Here is a 19,339-nt window from a genome sequence, read left to right as displayed (position 1 = left end):
TAAGTAAAAGTTTCAGGATACGGTGAATACTGTTTGAATAAATAAGTAAAAGTTTCAGGATACTGTGAATACTGTTTGAATAAATAAGTAAAAGTTTCAGGATACTGTGAATACTGTTTGAATAAATAAGTAAAAGTTTCAGGATACTGTGAATACTGTTTGCAAACTTTCTCTTACCTTGAGGACAGAATCAACTTCCTTAGTTCACAGATAGTTATACTTATTTCCATCAATCGTCATTGCTCTGTCACTTGACATGCTTCAGCAAGTTGTCTAAAAACGTATCTTTTAACAAATCACTTGCTACTTGTTCAACTATTGAGAGGAGTGTCCGACGGCACGACTTTACTTGATCGGCGTTATCTATGTTAACCTTCCGCCGTTTATCGTTCTGGTTTGAAGAAGCAAGTGAAAGTGAGTAACAGATTTATATATCCCAAGCCTAACCTAAACGAGTGAGGATTTCATCAGAATTGTAGGAAAACCCCTAACAGTGAGCTTAGTGTAGTCATGGTGGGCTCGAAACCTGGAGCTCCTGTCAACTATCTTTTACGCAGGTCTTCCTCCGGATGTCTTGGTGAGAACCGCGTGAGCTCATGCCATGGAACGCCCTTGACGAATGAGCTGCCCATCAGTGTAGGATTGAAGCTCGGTTGGGGCTCGTCTGATTAGTTGTGATCCAAGACTTTGAAAAGTTATTTTTTTTTCTTCCAATAAGCTGTTACATACGCGTATATTTTTGAATTCGAGCACAGCAAGACACCGTGTTAGATAAAATACCCTCAGGCGTTATATGTGGAATTACAATCACCACACAACTGAACCCGCAAACAATAGATGTTATTTCTTTCAGCTAACAACGACCAGTTATGCTGTATACTCACATCATTAACCGTTATTTGTTGTTTGTTTTACTATGTTTGACTGGTTTAATTTTTATCGTATCGTCTTTTCATCAAATATTGATTTTTATGAAGTAAAAAGAGCATGATTCGGATGATTGAAGATAATTTCATTATTCCACTACAAACCCTACAAGATTGGTGTGAACCATACTCGTTACTCGCGGAGCTCTTACACCTTTATTTATTTACACCACGCTGGGATAACGGCGTCATCCTTTACTGATACAACATCGGTCTGCAATTGTTACGAAAAGTCATAGAAAAACACATCTTTGTGAATATGTTTTGGGAACGGTAGTACGTTAAGTAAGAAAGCCTTGTTTCAACATTTTTTTTGCTGTTAATTTAAGGAAATGTAGCGGAAAGATCCTTTAATTCTTAAGAACTAGAAAGTCAAGAATATTTTTAGTGAAATTGTAAGCATTTCCATATATTAAACTTTGTTTTGTTTAACTTATCAGAAACTTCCAGCTTTATAGCAAAATAAAATTTTTTTTTGCACACAGGATTATAGAAAGTCTAATATATACACACACACATATATATATATACACACACACACACACACACATACACACACACACACACATATATATATATACACATACAAAGGTAATATGTTATAATAAACCCACTGATTTCTGCATACTTTTACATATATATTTGTTAGGTTACTTTCCAAACTAAGCCCTCCCAGTGGCACAGCGGTATGTCTGCGGACTTACAACGCTAGAATCCGGGTTTCGATACCCGTGGTCGGCAGAGCACAGATAACTCATTATGTAGCTTTGTGCTTAATTACAAACAAACCAAACTGAATTTATTATTCCGAATGAGATAAGAACCCCGAGTTTTAGATTTGTAAGTCTGTAAACGTACCCAACGGTGGATATTTTACTCATCGTTCGGTTAACATAAAAGCATAAATTGATTTTCTATATATGTAGTTGAAAGCACACTTTTTGAGTTGGGGAGTAATGAGCAAAACTAGTGGATTGTGTTTAGAAATATCTGTCTCATGTGAAATCTTTATTCTCACTTTTCTTCAGTTACCATGGCCTTCCTCTTTTTTTAAAAGAGGAAGGCCATGGTAACTGAAGGGAAGAGGAAGGTCATGGTAACTGCTTCAGTTACCATGACCTTCCTCTTCCCTTCAGTTACCATGGCCTTCCCCTTTTCTTCAGTTACCATGACCTTCCTCTTTTTCTTTAGTTACTATGACCTTCCTCTTTTCTTCAGTTACCATGACCTTCTTCTTCCCTTCAGTTATCATGGCCTTCCTCTTTTCTTCAGTTCCAGTGGCCTTCGTTGTACAGGTCACTACAAAATATTGGCTTGGTAAATTTAAGGAATTTAATTCCAAAAAACGTGTGTGAAAGTTGTTTATTTACCACTTTATATTAATATAAATAAGGGAATTTATTGCAACATTTTCCCCAAAAGTAATTCTAAGATTTCTAAACTGAGTTAACTTATTACTAGTATTTTACAATTTATCATTGTGAAGAAAAGCTTATACGGTAAAACCTCACTATTAAAAAAAACAGTAACTTAAAACCACAATGTTATTATTGTGCCATTGTGGTGTTTTATACTATAATCCACACCTTTAGATCTTAAAATTGGTGTGAATTTTATGTACGTACGTATTAAACCAACAATCAATCTAGTTCCCGTGATAGCATGGGAACCCAAACTTCTTAACCACATTGTTATACAATTCTCATGATGTTCTTTAGTGTGACCAATTCCTTGTTATCTTGCACGTTTGCTGCTATATCTTATGGATTATAACCTTTTCCCTAGAAGTAGCCCCTTATAAAATCTGAGTGAGCTGATGAACAAGATAATCCAAATGCTAGGATGTCCTATGGTCTATGTTTTTGGCGCAATCCCTAATTTAGAAATGTGGCACTTCATTGCTTAAAAGAGAATGATTGTAGTAACTTTTTCTTACACATTTGTTTATTATTATCTTCATCTTCTCTACTTCAAAAGCATTTACCTTCATTCACTATATTATTCAATAATTTCTGTCATCAATATTTACCGTTTGTCTTAATTTTTAAGCATCTTTTTTTCCATTTGAAGTTTCTGTTTTCTCTACTGATAAAAGTAGTATTTTTCTTACTGTATACACACAGTGCCTATATCTTGATTAATTACAGCAGCATGAAGGGTTTCCATACTTGCACATGATTCTCGATAGTATATTGATCCTACTCCAATGTCAGAATACCCAGTGATTAAAATGAGATTTTTGAAAAAGATGGAACTTATGATCATTTTATGATCAACAGTGACATTACAACCAGAAGATCAGGAACGCAACAAGTGGACCAGGAAACAGAGATGATGAACATGACTCGATGTAACCTCTCTAGCAGATTATCCATCAGGTGACTATGGAGCTTATTTTCATGGTCTGCCTTGAGGCATCCAGGAACATAGTAATGTAGATGATTATATTTTCTTCAGCAGTGTATCGCACATAAGAACCTCAATACAAATCTTGTTTCTACTCAGACATGGAGAGAAAGCCATAGTACTTCGCCCATGTGTTCATTTGCTTTTCCAGGTGGTGTTGGACTTAAAATTAGAACTAATTGGCAGAACTTAATACCCTTTTGATAATTCATTGACATTTTAGGTTGCCAAAAAGGAGTTTTCAGACAGATTTCTCTAGATATTCCATCAAGTAGTTGTTTGAAATATTTGGTTACAATATCAAATGATATAGCATCCTCTATTAATTCTTGGTTGGAACAATTGCAGAGTTAGGACTGTACGGGCCAAGAACTCCATCACAAATTTTGTTGAATAAAGAACAGAATCTCAACATGGGTAATTTTTTAGACTTGAAAGTATGAACCAACCAAAAACTTGGTCACCTCTGCATGTGAGATGTGCTATTTTCATGACAGAGCTTATGGAGGCATAGCGGTGAAAGATCAAGGGCATATTACTGGGGGCATTTTCGTAAAGTGTACACAGTTAGTTCTTGCAACATCGCTCAGGAGTGACAAATGTTTTTACTATGACGGAGGCAGTGTCTGTAAGAATTGTATAGCCTTGCAAGGATCCTGATCATTCCAGTGTGAGCATAAAGTGTGCAACAGCTAATATGCTAGCAGCACTTAGTGTTAAGTTTGGTCAAGATAGACGCCACCCTAAGAACAGGAATTGATAGAAACTTCCTCATCCTTTGATCAATGTTTGATCACCACCTCAAGACATCTAATATAGTTGCATATAAGTAGATCATTAAAGAGTATACTGTTTGCATATTTCTCAGATTCCTTATATCAAGATATAGCAGCTATATGAACCAAGTATCTAGCAATAACAATATGGTTAGATATAAGCTGCGAGAACTGCCAGACCAGTAAATTTAACCTTATATCAAGATATAGCAGCTATATGAACCAAGTATCTAGCAATAACAATATGGTTAGATATAAGCTGCGAGAACTGCCAGACCAGTAAATTTAACCTAGTTAGTCTGGTAGCTCCCACTAGCCTCTGACTTGAGAAAAAAAGTAGGAGTTATTGGGTATCAGACAGTTTGGGGGCCACCTCAGCACATACTTATTAGAGTACTATTTTATATGTGTCTGTTAAGATACATAGAAGTTAGATTCAGTTTCTGATGAATAGAGAAATTGTCAAGAATCTAGTCAACCTCACACCGTATTGAGCTATTACAGTCAAGCTACCATTCTGGCTAATAGATATTCAACTTTTTCTTGCCAATCGAGATTACTAAAAACGTTTGACTCTGTCTCACTATTGGTATGGATTTTAGTTTGAACATAATCATTTTAGAAAGAGATAGATCTGCTACGTGAATTATCAGCAAATATGACTTGTATCACAAATGACTTGTGGCTCTCTTGACAGACTATCAGGCACCAGCCAAACAAGACCCAGGGTGTGCTGATACATTTACTATGTTAGATGGTCATCTGGTTAGAATAAACATAACCATGGTGGTCCAACATAAAAAACAACATATTGATCTTCTTGATGATGAAATTGGCTGCACTGACTAAAGTTAGATTGAGTTTCTGAGAGGTCATCCGAACCACTAATGCAAACTTTAAATGCACTGATGTTAATTCATCCAAGACTAGATGTTTCAGTTGTATTGGATAAAGATGCCAGTGATGGTTGAATGAGAGCTGAGTTAACACATGTACAGTACGTAGTCACATACTTAGGACAATTATACATTAGAGTTCATTTTAAATCTGGAGGGAATGATTGTACGTTGGATAATGATGTTGAAATAATACAGTTTTATTGTGCAGCACGATCTAGGTTAGAATTAGCATGCACGTGCAGGTAGATTTTCTCGTAGAAAGGTCAAAGCTATCATAGCGACAACCATACCGTGTGGCAAAAACAAAAGCCATTAATAACTGGTTAACAGCTTTGGAACAGGTAATGAATGACATGCCCAACACAGTGCATTGAACTAAAAATAAAGATATACGGATACAATTTATTCTATACAGTCTCAAGTAAAAGAGGCTATAAAAATTGGTACAACCTGATTCTCTATTCATGTTCATATATATATATATATATATAGGACGTGACGTAGCCTATTCGTTAGAGTACCCGAACTGTGAATCTGCTTTGTACCTTGGGGCTATGGGTGCGCTATAAGAGTAACAGCCATATTCCACAATAGGAACAAAAAAATTAACCTTATAATTGGAATGAGTACTGTTGACTAACTGCATTCCTTCTTGTCTAACAGTTCAAAATTAAGGATGGTTATGCTCAGATAGCCCTCGTGTAGCTTTCACGAAAATTCTAAAACAAACAAACTCTATAAAGAAGGAAGAAAGTAAATTTAAATATATTTTTTGTTTTAGTTTTAGCTCGCCATGAAGCCAAGAAACAAAGGCAGTTGGGAACTGTAACCCTACTGCTACATAATTCTTGAACGGTTTAATAATTTAGTGATGTATTGGCGCATTTGAACTCAAAATAATCCACTGGTTCTACAATCGAGAGATCTCACTCCAGTGACTTGTCTCGTGGTGAGCGTCTAACCACAGACGGCTTCTGTCTGAGGAAACAGGCTCGTGCTTTGTTTTCCAAGTTTCAAGGGAGCTACTGCGATCCAGGTGAACGATTTTCTCAACCGTCGTCATCAGAAAAAAAACTGTGAACTGATATGCGTGTGTCTGTACTTACGACTTGCAGGTCTGTATTCTATAGTTTATTACTTCTTGATTCTCTGAATATTTGCGGTGTTTTGTGCTGGTTATGCAAAACCTACAGTAAGATGTTTTTACCGGAGATAGCTAGCAGCTATGAAAGACATAGCTAGATGAACTACGATGAAAGATTTCAGTAGTTGAAACAATGGGTTTAATGTTATCGTTGGTTTGATAACTTATATTCGTTAAAAAAAAAAACACGATAACTATCGAAACATTTAAACCTGTTTTCATTTTGAGAAGTTTAAACGGAACCCAAAGATTTAAATTTAATAATTATTTCAAAATAATTAACACTTTTGTCAACATAACGTTTTTTATTATATTTATCAATTCTTAGGTAACCAGCTGTTTTAATGAAGTCAACTACTAAACAGTTATTAGTCTCTCATTAGAATAATCACATTGGTCATGTGTACAAAGAATAAAATCAGTATACAAAATATCTTTGTTATTAGATAGGAAACCGTTTTGACTCGTATAAATAATTAAAACCAGCAAAATAATACTATTTAAAAAAATAGGGTGGTAACGTTTAAAATACAACTCTGGCGATTTTGTTTTTGAAATGTATTATGGATATTCGCTGTGATTTTATCCGTTATATTTTAAATGTATTATGGATATTCTCTGTGATTTTATCCGTTATATTTTAAATATATTATGAATATTCTCTGTATTTTAAATGTATTATGGATATTCTCTGTATTTTAAATGTATTTTGGATATTCTCTGTGATTTTATCCGTTATATTTTAAATGTATTATGGTTATTCTCTGTGATTTTATCCGTTATATTTTAAATATATTATGGATATTCTCTGTGATTTTATCCGTTATATTTTAAATGTATTATGGATATTCTCTGTGATTATATCCGTTATATTCTAAATATATTATGGGTATTCTCTGTGATTCTATCTGGTATATTTTAAATGTATTATGGATATTCTCTGTGATTTTATCCGTTATATTTTAAATATACTATGGATATTCTCTGTGATTTTATCCGTTATATTTTAAATGTACTATGGATATTCTCTGTGATTTTATCCGTTATATTTTAAATGTATTATGGATATTCTCTGTGATTCTATCCGTTATATTTTAAATGTATTATGGATATTCTCTGTGATTTTATCCGTTATATTTTAAATATATTATGGATATTCTCTGTGATTTTATCCGTTATATTTTAAATGTATTATGGATATTCTCTGTGATTTTATCCGTTATATTTTAAATGTATTATGGATATTCCCTGTGATTTTATCCGTTATATTTTAAATATATTACGGATATTCTCTATAATTTTATCCGTTATATTTTAAATGTATTATGGATATTCCCTGTGATTTTATCCGTTAGATTTTAAATGTGTTGTTGGGAATTGATAAATAAAATATAATTAATCAGTATTTTCATTGTTAATAACTAGTGTACAGTTTAAAAAGCAAATATTTCTTTCAGTGTTCTGTCTCAATAAGGTAGGAAAGAAATATTGAAAAGCAGTTCTTCTGGATCACTTTTAATGAAGGTTTTACACATTTGGGTAAAAAGGCATGATTACTGCTGTTGATCCTAAAAGTACATGAATGAGAATAGCGCAATGAATAAGATCAAAAACAGATAGTTCTATGAGACAAAAACCTAAGAAACTTTCACGCACACGTTCGAGCACTTCGTGTATTTTACATACAGTGAGCACGCCCTCCATGACTTACTATTCAGCTGTTCTTTGCTATAACAATTCAAACAGAACCCCACTTTCCCAGAATACTGTTTAAAAAGCCGTTTATATAGAACATAAAGGCTAATTTTCGAACAAGGAATGTTGTTTTTCGTTGCTTATTAACGCCAGTTATAAAGTGAGAAAGAGAGAATAGGGTGGTTCGAGTTATTGCTTTTACTAGTTTGTAATATTTACTTTGGTTTTTGCACAAAAAGTTCAAAGGCGGAGGGGATTTTTTTTTTTGGTTTTCGCGCAAAGCAGCATTGTAAATTATCCGCGCTGTACCCACGGTATGAATTGTACCTCGAATTTTAGCGTCATGAGCTTTCAAGCTTACCACGGAACCACCAGGTTCCAGTATTTTAATAACTCCACAAGATATTTGCCATACAGTTCTACTTACTACACAACTTTTCTCTGACTACCAAATTCATTCAAATCGCATCAAAAATGAGTTTAATAAGTTCTGCATGGTTAATTTAGGAATTACAAAATGATTTACTTAACCAAACACTGGATATTCTTTTTAAGTAATAAATATAACTATGCTGAGGTATGAAACTAGAGATTAATAATGTGGAAGGCTAGCACGCTGAGGTGTGAAATTAGAGGTTAACTATTCAGAGGTTATGAAGAATTCAAGCTAATTTCAATATTGCACCGAAATGAAGGTTTATTTTGAGATAGTTTAATTAAATATTTCAATCCATTCGTGTTATTCAGAATTCAAGAAAAGATATTTGATTGTTGATCGGGAGTAAAAGAAAAGACCATTTCATTTTTCGAAAAAGTGAAGTAAGAAGTTTCGTTAAGAGCGCGAACGGTAGTGTGAACGATTTTTTGACTGAGAAAATAAGCAAGCAAACAAACAAACAGTAGTATATAGACAGATTCTTCAAGATCTTGTTTTTGTCATCTTACGCCTTTTAATGAAGATGGGAACATTGACAGGGAAATAATATAATAGCCAATGCTCGGCAAGAGATTTTCATTTATAAAAGTTTGTTGTTGTTCTCAGCTTGATTTTTATTTTATTACCTTGTCTCCATAGTTACTAATTGCAAATAGTCAATAATATTGTCGGTCCATTTTATTGTTGTTCTTTCTACGAGCCGTTATAACACATTTTCATCTCATCATTTAATTTCTGTTGTGCATATATTGTTGTATATAAGATATTTTAAAGTGATTCATCAGGTGGAAAACGAAGTTTTATAATAATGGAATGTACAAAAAGTGACCCGAAAAACGGCGCTAACTCAGTAACCCTTGGCCAGATTTTACCGAAACTGTCTCTATTCTCATTTCATTACAAAAAAGGCGCTTTTTGTGCGCCGTTTTTGCTATATTTAATTACAAACAAGCACACAAACAAACAATCTCAGAGTTTTAGTAGTATATAGATATATAACGTGGAAGGTTATCACGCTGAGGTGTAAAATTAGAGGTTAATAATGTGGAAGGCTAGCACGCTGAGGTGTGAAACTAGAAACTAATGTTGAAAAATGAAACAGAGACTCGGCTGTATTTAAACCTGCAATTTTATTTTTGGGGGGTGGGGGTTGCAGGATTAGGAGGTGTTGAATACCACATCTCTCGAGCTTATTTCACTGGTATCTCAGGACAAGGTTTTCAGAACTTTTTGAACTTCATCAATAGTTTTATGGCCATTTTACAAACGAAGATTAATTTCTAATATATGTAATTGATGATGAAACTTCTGTTACTCAGTAAAATAATGATTTAGTTTCAAACAACATATTTATCACTTGTTGTTTCTATCAGAGAAATGCAGCCACTTCTAGCACTCTATCAGAGAAATACAGCCACTTCTAGCACTCTATCAGAGAAATACAGCCACTTCTAGCACTCAGAGTATGTTTACATATTCTCAGTATTAAAGTAATTGAGCTATAATTTAATTTTAAATTATGGTTTCTTTGTTTTTCACTCAAATAGTCAAAATATAATTCAATGTATAATATATTACTGCAAATATAGGTATTAAAAAATAAATGTATGTGCATTCTGTTATTCTTAAGTACCCACAGTTCGCAGGCTTCCTTAAATATTTAAAAACTTATGCAAACGCATGTTGGATTATACATCTTAGAATTGGCAAGCTTCCCTAAATATTCAGAAACTTATACAAACGCATGTTGGATTATACATCTTAGAATTGGCAGGCTTCCCTAAATATTCAGAAACGTATACAAACGCATGTTGGATTATACATCTTAGAATTGGCAATCTTCCCTAAATATCCTGAAACTTATACAAACGCATGTTGGATTATACATCTTAGAATTGGCAATCTTCCCTAAATATTCAGAAACGTATACAAACGCATGTTGGATTATACATCTTAGAATTGGCAGGCTTCCCTAAATATTCAGAAACTTATACAAACGAATGTTGGATTATACATCTTAGAATACATACAAAGCGAGGCCTAATAGTTAGCATGTCAAAATACGGGTCAAAGGGACGTTCTGGACGTGATGGCGTTGAACACGCCCCACACATTCGGCTGAGGACGCGTTATAAAAGAGACAGTCAAACCCAATTTGGTTGAAAATAACCGGAAAAGATCCTTGGGGCAGAGGGTGTTGCTGGCTGGTTTCCCTCCTTCTGGTCAATAGTTCAAAACTTCTGGTGCCTATATTTAAATCCCAGAGGTTTTTGACCTGGTAGTCTACCCCACGTTCACATAAAAGAAGGTTTAGTTTTAAACTTCCTGCTCCTTTTATGTTAGCGGTGGGATATGAGTAGAAAAAGATTCATAATTCGCAGAAAAGCTCGTTGGTGCGATATAAGAGTAACGGTCAAATCCCACTATTCACTCAGACAAGAGTTAGCATGAGTTAGCAGTGGATGATGCTGAGTAGCTTGCCTTCCCTACAGTATGTATTTTTAAACTAGGGACAGCTATGCACTCGTACTACTTATGGGCTTTGGGCGAATTTCTGAAATAAACTTTGATAGAAATAAGCTATTCTGTGACTATATAGTCCGAACAAACGGGCCAAATACTTATGAAAAATTAAAATAGCTCCCTGGAATTAACTGAAAATAAAACTCTGTACGTTTGTGTTCTATAGGCAGTCTGTAGGATAACTTTTATATTGTATTGTCGACTTTCACCCTTAAGTTCTCTGACATCCGATAGAGAGAGTTTCTTTGTAGGTAGAGGATTACAGCCAGAAGATTCTGCTCAAACATCTTTTGAAAATGATGAATTAGATGCACAAGAATCCTATTGTGAAGATTCATTCAAGGCGTCTTGTTCTGGTATATAGTGGCCTAATACAAATAAGAGTTAACATCTATTCATACCTCCGTAACAAACATTTTACATTAGCTTTACATAACAAAGGAGTTTTCGAAAGTCTGTATAAAAATAAAGCAGCGATGCACAACCTTGATAAAGCTGTAGAGCAAAACTTCGGTTTTGAAACAGCTGATTATCGTTTGGTTTTTTTATTGACATAATACAAATCCTTTATTGTATGAATCTAAGATTAAAGAACTAGAAATAAACCAGATTTACGGAACTGTAATCAGCCATATTTCATTCTCATCGTCTGCTGCAGTCCAGATTTACGGAGTTGTAACCAGCCATATTTCATTCTCATCGTCTGCTGCAGTCCAGATTTACGGAGTTGTAACCAGCCATATTTCATTCTCATCGTCTGCTGCAGTCCAGATTTACGGAACTGTAACCAGCCATATTTCATTCTCATCGTCTGCTGCAGTCCAGACTTACGGAGCTGTAACCAGCCATATTTCATTCTCATCGTCTGCTGCAGTCCAGACTTACGGAGCTTCGTCTGCTGCAGTCCAGATTTACGGAGTTGTAACCAGCCATATTTCATTCTCATCGTCTGCTGCAGTCCAGATTTACGGAGTTGTAACCAGCCATATTTCATTCTCATCGTCTGCTGCAGTCCAGATTTACAGAGCTGTAACCAGCCATATTTCATTCACATTATATGTACATTATTTGATATTGGTGCTAAACATCGATTACAAAACATCGAGTACTTACTGATCACCAGTTCAAATACGATTCTATGTACTCTTTCTTTAGGATGTTCAAAACGAATCAGTTCTGTAGCAAGTCATCCTGCAACTCACTCAAAATGTCTCATTTAAAATATTTATATGTGCATAAATTTACTAGGAATTCATTTCAGGTCACCATTCATTTACTTCAATCTTATTTATTAGTATTCCAATTAAGAACACTTCAAATCGTATGTAAGGTTTAGGTCATGAACTTTGTGTATTCCGATTAAGAACACTTCAAATCGTGTGTAAGGTTTAGGTCATGAACTTTGTGTATTCCAATTAAGAACACTTCAAATCGTGTGTAAGGTTTAGGTCATGAACTTTGTGTATTCTAATTAAGAACACTTCAAATCGTATGTAAGGTTTAGGTCATGAACTTTGTGATGCTATGTTTGGTTTATGGTTTCTTAGTTCCATGGATGGTGTTTGTTCATTTCAGGTCGAAATAATAATATCGAATACAATTATTTTTTAAGACTCATAACATAGGGAAATTAATGTGCACATTGTTGCCCGATGAAGGTTCCGGTAAGAGGGCTGAAAGCTCGCTAATAAAGGAAAATAGTTTTAACGTAGAGAAAAGTCCGTGTGTGATTCTATATCTCATAAAATTAAGACGGCCAAAAATTACAAAATTATATAAAATAAAGATTCACAGTGCCTTGTAAGTAAAAATGTGTCAGCATATGTTACTCAACATGAATTTTAATGCGCATACTTGCTTCGTGTATGAATGCTTTTCTTGATGCTTGTATGTTATTGAAATAACTAGCATATCGGTGGTTTGAGATAAATAAATAATATTGTTTTGTAATTCATTACCATGATAATCAGATTTGTAACTGACTTAAATAAAATTCAGAACAAGTTCAACTCTCTCACGTGATCCAGTTTACATTATAACATTCGTTGTTCATGAATTGTTTGGTTTGTTATGAATTTCGCGCAAAGTTACACGAGGGCTATCTGCGCTATCCGTCCCTAATTTAGCAATGAAAGACTAGATGGAAGGCAGCTAGTCATCACCACCCACCGCCAACTCTTGAGCTAGTATTTTACCAATGAATAGTGGGATTGACCGTAACATTATAACGCCACCACAGCTGAAAGGGCGAGCATGTTTGGTGGGATGGGGACCCTCAGATTGCGAGATCCTCGTTGTTCTTGAAAGTTGATGATATAAGTAGCATTTAGACAACTACAAAGTTTGTCGTATCTCAACCAGGGCTCATCCGGCCAAATGAGCTCTGGTATTAGCGAAAGGCCTCCTCAGCATTGGATGTTGTAGATGTAGTGTGGTTATCACATTATACAATACACTCTTCAATCATAACTTCTTAAAAAGAACATCTAACAGTAACCATAAGTCTTCAAAAAAAGATTATTGTTGTTTTCGAGGATTTAGAAGTTTTCAACAAGTTCTTCTCGATTTCAGAGCAAATCTGGCTCGAGATTCGCTGTTTGAGTTTGCTTGTTTCAGGATTTTGCGCGAGGCTGCACAAGTAATGTTTGCTCTCGCCGTCACCAATTTGGAGCTTATATACTGGAAGAAAGACAACTAGTCAGTAGCAGCCATGGGCAATACTTAAATTACTCTTGTTTGATCGAATTGACTGTCACTTTTATAGCGCACCTACGGTCCCAAAATGCGGAGCATAATTTTGCGTCAACGGGTCATGAACCATGAACTCTTGGTTTCAGAGTTTGACACGCTAACTAATAGGTCATGCCCGGCCCCGTTTTTTTTATTTATTAGATTATAATAAAACTAAATGATGCTAGTTGTGTTTACTTATCAGTGTTTTGGCGTGTTTAGTTGTCAGTGTTTTGGCATGTTTAGTTATTAATGTTTAGGCGTGTTTACTTATCAGTGTTTTGGTGTGTTTAGTTAAGCACATCTGAGGAAAATGCTTCATTACTGAACCTGTCAGAAACTTAGATTGTGTTGCTCTCGAAAACGTATGTAAAGTGCCTTATGAATCAAAACAACACTAGTTACTCGACTTTATTTCGTGAGGCTTCTATACCATTTTGTGTTCTAAATCACGAAATTCTCTCGCATTTCAGGATTTTAGAAAAAGTGGGGAATGGGGTGAAATTACACCATATTTCTTCTTTTTAGTTTTGGCATCACTTGTTTAAAATGTCAAATTAATGAGAAGTTTGTTTATTTAATTTGACCTTTAATCTTGTCATTATCATGGATGTTGAAATGTAACTTCCAGGCTTAGAAGACAACAATGTTGTGTCCCTAATTGATCAGCGATATATTTACGGACTTACAATGCTAAATTCCAGGGTGCAGATAGTCCATTGCGTAGCTTGGCACTAAAACAACGACAACAATGTTCCTGTGGTAGTGCTTTCATGTAACAATTTCAAAACTGTAAAACTTCATTTTCTCTATACAAAACGACTTGTTTACCGTTGGCCTGTCTAAGACATTTAGCCGCATATATAAGTTTAGTATGTTTATCTACGTGTTTCAGTCGCCAAAAGTTTCCTTTTATCAATCAAATACATGTTTCAGAGCACTTGACAAAGTTGAAACTCGATATGGAACTCACTCAAATAACCTTCCCAGCTTTTTTGCACACCGCGATATTAGTGCAATCTACGGCTTTAATTAAACCTTCTTTATATAAATATATTACATAAATAAAATTGTTATTTAGTTGAAAACATTTAACTAGATTAAGCTTTCACCCCACCCACCCCCCCAAATCCCACAACTGTAGGATTTACAAACATTAAAAATATCAAGCAGTTGAAATATTTCTATTTAAATATAATTTATGTATTTCACAGTTGGTGTCACCCATTTAAAAACAATAATCATCTCACAGCATTTTTAAAAAGCTCTAAAATTTGCGGTTTGATTCCCCGTGGTAGAAAGATGGCCCAATGTGGCTTTGCCCCGAAACAAACAAACTGTTAACCGTTTCTACATCAGAAAGAGAGCAATATTTTATCCCAAATTAAGACGTTTCACAGAGGGAGGTCTAGGACAGGGTTTCTCAACCTTTATCACTTCAAGGCCTACTTAGTTATTTGCCACAGTAATAAAGGCCCACATACGAAGTTGATTGACTCGTTAGTTTAAGGCAATCACAGTTGTTGCGGTCTGCGGCAGCCAGTAACTACGCGTCTCACGACCCACCGGCCAGAGATTAGTATGTTATGCTGCGGATGGATCCGGGGTTCGAGATCTGATGAGAAAGAATACACTCCGTACTTGTAGTTGTGGGTGCGTTACGAAAGTGGCATCGAGGGTCATTATTCGGTTCAAATAGTCAGATAAAGGCTTTGGTGCGGCGGATGCTACTGGCTGTCTGTCTGACCTCTGGTCAGTATTTCATGTCGATCAGTGTCGATGTACTTGAATGTTAGAAAACATTTAAAGACTAGTGCTGGCATGTCCACTATCTTATTCAGCGCGCAAAGAAAATGTGTTTCTTAACATAGATTATGCTATTTATATTGAGACAATTTTCAGAATTAACATGAAGGACACCTTTATTTTATATTTTCTAAGATAACTGGCATAGAGTGCATGTCTTATACTTCGGATTGGTATTATTTTGTATGGATCAGTAGTTTTTAAAGGAAAACCGTGTTCTCGGCGGTGCCTTACCAAACATCCGTATGTATAGACCGACGTAAATCGAAACTTACAATGTATACCCATACTTCAACTGTTGTCAAGCGTGAACTTGGAATGAGTGCACGTGTCGGACGGGCGAACTAACTCGCGAGTGAGGTCGAGTGGGTTTTAAAGATCTATCGAAAGGGATTAACAGTGATGACTGGATGGGATAGCGTGAACTATTTGGGACTGTTGAGTATGGAGTTCTACCAATAAAGCTGTGTAGAGTTGCCGCGAAAATCCGATTTTCGACCCCCAAGGTGGATGGATTTTGAAAGCGCTATTTCCGTGGAAAAGCTGAAGTGAATGTTCAGACAAGAACTTCCTGTATGAGTATAATGCCATTTACTGTAAAACCAAATTTCGAACCACTTACACCATCTTACAGATCGACTTTAAACACTACAAAGACTTTTTGTAAGTGGCTTAGAGTTGAATGAAGGTAATTCTCTTAACACCATGCAGGTGATCTTTGGAGGTTAAAAATTGGGATCTTCTGTTGCAGTTGTTGTTTCACCATCACTGAAGGATCAAACTTACTGACAAATGTCTAATAACTATAACTATAATATTTCTACACAATGTTCCTGACTGCTCAAAGAGAATGTTTTAATTAGATTAGACAAACAACCAATATTACGTTTCTATATGCAGTTTACCTTTATGATCACAATTTAATCTGCAAAATTTTAACACTATATATTTTCATTTTAAGAACATTAGAGTGGCAGAAATAATAACGTGCCTCAAATATTTCATTCGTTACACACACATACGCTAAAGAATAGAATCTTATTAAGTGATAAACTTATACGTGTGCCACGAAGTAAGACTACAAAGCATCATGACTCAAATGAAATGATGATTGATTTTAAAACTCATGATATCCTCGTACACAATAAATGAAACATTCTTAAACAACTGGTATTTGTACTTTAGAGTTTGAAGTTAACTCTAACAAAAATAAAAAAGGTCCATACAGTACAAAGCTTTTAGTGTAAACAACAATAGACTTGTAAAGCATCCAACGTCTTTGTAAAGGAATCTGGATGTGGCGAGAAAAGAAACAATGGGCTGAACACTTAGAAACAACTGTATACATTTTTCTTTGAATAGCACCTTTTGTCTATGGTGTATAATAGCAGACACGCGAGACTTGCTTCGGAATGTATAAAATATCTAAATATTAGAAAATGATGTCATTAAGTCAATGTTGAACATTATAGAGGGTGGGCAACAACGAATCCTCCAATAAAGAGAAACAAAACTACAAGTAACACAACAAACTTACCTTCACGTTTAGGTGATATCTGTATGATCAAATATTTATCAATGCATATGTCACATAAAAGATTTTATACAAATTAGTATTAGTTAATCTAGTGTCTTTCTGAGAGATTAGTTATGGCGAACCTGAATATATACTTAAACTGGTCAGTTCGAGTCTCAGGTCATACTAAACTATAACTAGTTAAATACAACGATCAAAGCCTAACACGGAATATCAAATTTAATAACAAAAAGTATAGTTGTTATTGGAAATGTTTTTTATAATTTATAAAAAGATATTCTATAAAAAACAAGATCTTACAATCACATACTTAAATATAATATTGAGATTATTAACCTTCACAAAATTGTCTGGAAAACAAAATCTGACAAAATTATAATAGTTTGAAAAATTACAAAATTATGACATCGTGCTCGAAATGGAATATTAAACACAATTTATGTCCTAAATATCCATTATAGTGTATTCTCTTTTCGAAAAGAAACCTTGAATTTTCTAAATATAAAAGCTATAATAAATATATTTACTTTCATAAGACAAATGCCAAATGTAGTTTTATAGATAATTTGGAACAAAAATCAACATCGAGTACATCATGTAATTGACGTGTATGTAATACTGTAGTTTTGCCGAATGTAGTTTTATAGATAATTTGGAACAACAATCAACATCGAGTATATCATGTAATTGACGTGTATGTAATACTGTAGTTTTATAGATAATTTGGAACAACAATCAACATCGAGTATATCATGTAATTGACGTGTATGTAATACTGTAGTTTTATAGATAATTTGGAACAACAATCAACATCGAGTATATCATGTAATTGACGTGTATGTAATACTGTAGTTTTATTTGCAGAAAAGTGACTTAAAATAATTTAATACTTATATCTAATAACGAAAGTTGTGTATCCAAGTTACATTCTAATCCCCATAATGTAATCATACGCATGATGTGCTATTATTTATGTTGGTGCGATATTTAGAACGAGAGAAGCTGAAACGATTCAATTGACAATTTCATTCATGTCGAACTCATTTTCTGAAAGGGCGTTAAAAGGTTCCTGGCCAGATTATAAGTCCGCCAAAGATCGCTGTAGCAGACTTTATTGGGTAGGTGACAAACCGTGATCGATTGAACTGCGCCAAGTTTAATAAAATTCAGCCAAAGCGAGACTTAGGCAAGGACATTAAACGAGCAGCGACACCGGGACCGGGGATGAGAAAACCCGGCGAGAACCAGCATGAGGCAGGACGTTTCCGCGACTCAGCATGAGCCTTCGCGTTCCGTGGCAGCAGAACGTGAGTATATCGAGCTCGTAGGAGGTCGCGGGCTCCTAATGCAATATTCGAGCCGAGCGGTGTATGCCACACGCCGAGCACTGTATTACAATGACGTGGTCTCGCTGTGATAGATTCGCAGGAAAGCGGAGGTGTAAACTATATATTAACATGTAGCTCAAACTAAAGCCGGCGTTGGTCGATGAAACGAAAGTTGCTATCACTTAGTTACCAAAGATTAAGCAAAAACGGTAACTGAGAACACGAAGAACTCAGAACGTATTTCTAGAAACGATATATTAACAAAATGTGATCAAAGGGATTCGTTAACAAGAGGTGTGTAAAATCAGTTGAAGTTATTTTTAATGCCTCAAAAATTACGCCGAAACTCCAAATATTTCGCAAAATTTCACCTATATAATAAATAAAGTATCTCTATGTCTACATTTTCCATTTCAAAAGAATCAGATGATTTAGAGCAGCGTTTTTCAAACTGGGGTCCGTGATTCATGTGCGAAGTTTCATAAAAATAGTTTTAAAAAATATGACTTACAGAATAAAATTATTTTTAAAACATTCAATTTTAGAATATAGCTGTTCATGTACATGGAATCTTATGTTGTTTTTTTCAAAATAAAAAAATATTGATAGGTTTGGGGGTCCGCGAGAAAATGTTAGATTAAAAGGGGTCCTTGGGTTACAAAACTTTAGGAACTGCTGATTTAGAGATTAAACAAAATGTAGCTCAAGTCTCGAAAATGACCTAATAATTGTCCAAATTAAGATGGTGTGATATTGCTAACTTTCTTGTATACTAATTTTGGTAAACTTCCAAAAAAGTTTTTCCTGCTTCTGATTATAAATAGATTTTCAAATGTTTTTTTTGTTTTTGCTATTCCCTAAATTTATTTGCAATTTAGAATTACAGAGAAATTAAATCTTGAATATTTTAAGAATAAGTTACTTATGCATTCTTTGAATGAATGTAAAACGTTTTGCCAAAACTTCTTAATTGGAAGATTTCCATAACTCAGTTTTATCAATTCAGTTAATATTATGTATTTCAAAGACAACTGTTAAATGTTGAAGTAAAAACAAAAAAAAAAATCGTTATTTTTGTTTAAATATTCAATTCTCCGATTTAAAGAAACCTATGATTTGTTAATTTGTTTTTG

The 19,339-nt window shown here is 34.6% G+C and overlaps 1 protein-coding gene across 1 annotated transcript in view; it reads right to left on the bottom strand.

Moving 5' to 3' along the window:
- Nucleotides 1-16,619: 16,619 nt before the first annotated feature.
- Nucleotides 16,620-19,339, bottom strand: part of LOC106460198 (2-acylglycerol O-acyltransferase 2-like) — a 48,301-nt gene continuing 45,581 nt past the window's right edge. The window contains exon 7 of the mRNA XM_022386860.1: nt 16,620-16,632. The gene's annotated coding sequence lies outside the window, so the exon portion shown is untranslated. The remainder of the gene's footprint in view (nt 16,633-19,339) is intronic.

Source organism: Limulus polyphemus, unplaced genomic scaffold, assembly GCF_000517525.1.
Source record: "Limulus polyphemus unplaced genomic scaffold, Limulus_polyphemus-2.1.2 Scaffold727, whole genome shotgun sequence".
Taxonomy (NCBI): domain Eukaryota; kingdom Metazoa; phylum Arthropoda; class Merostomata; order Xiphosura; family Limulidae; genus Limulus; species Limulus polyphemus.
The sequence above is the reverse complement of the archived record's forward strand: the minus strand, read 5'-3'. Positions and strand labels throughout refer to the sequence as shown.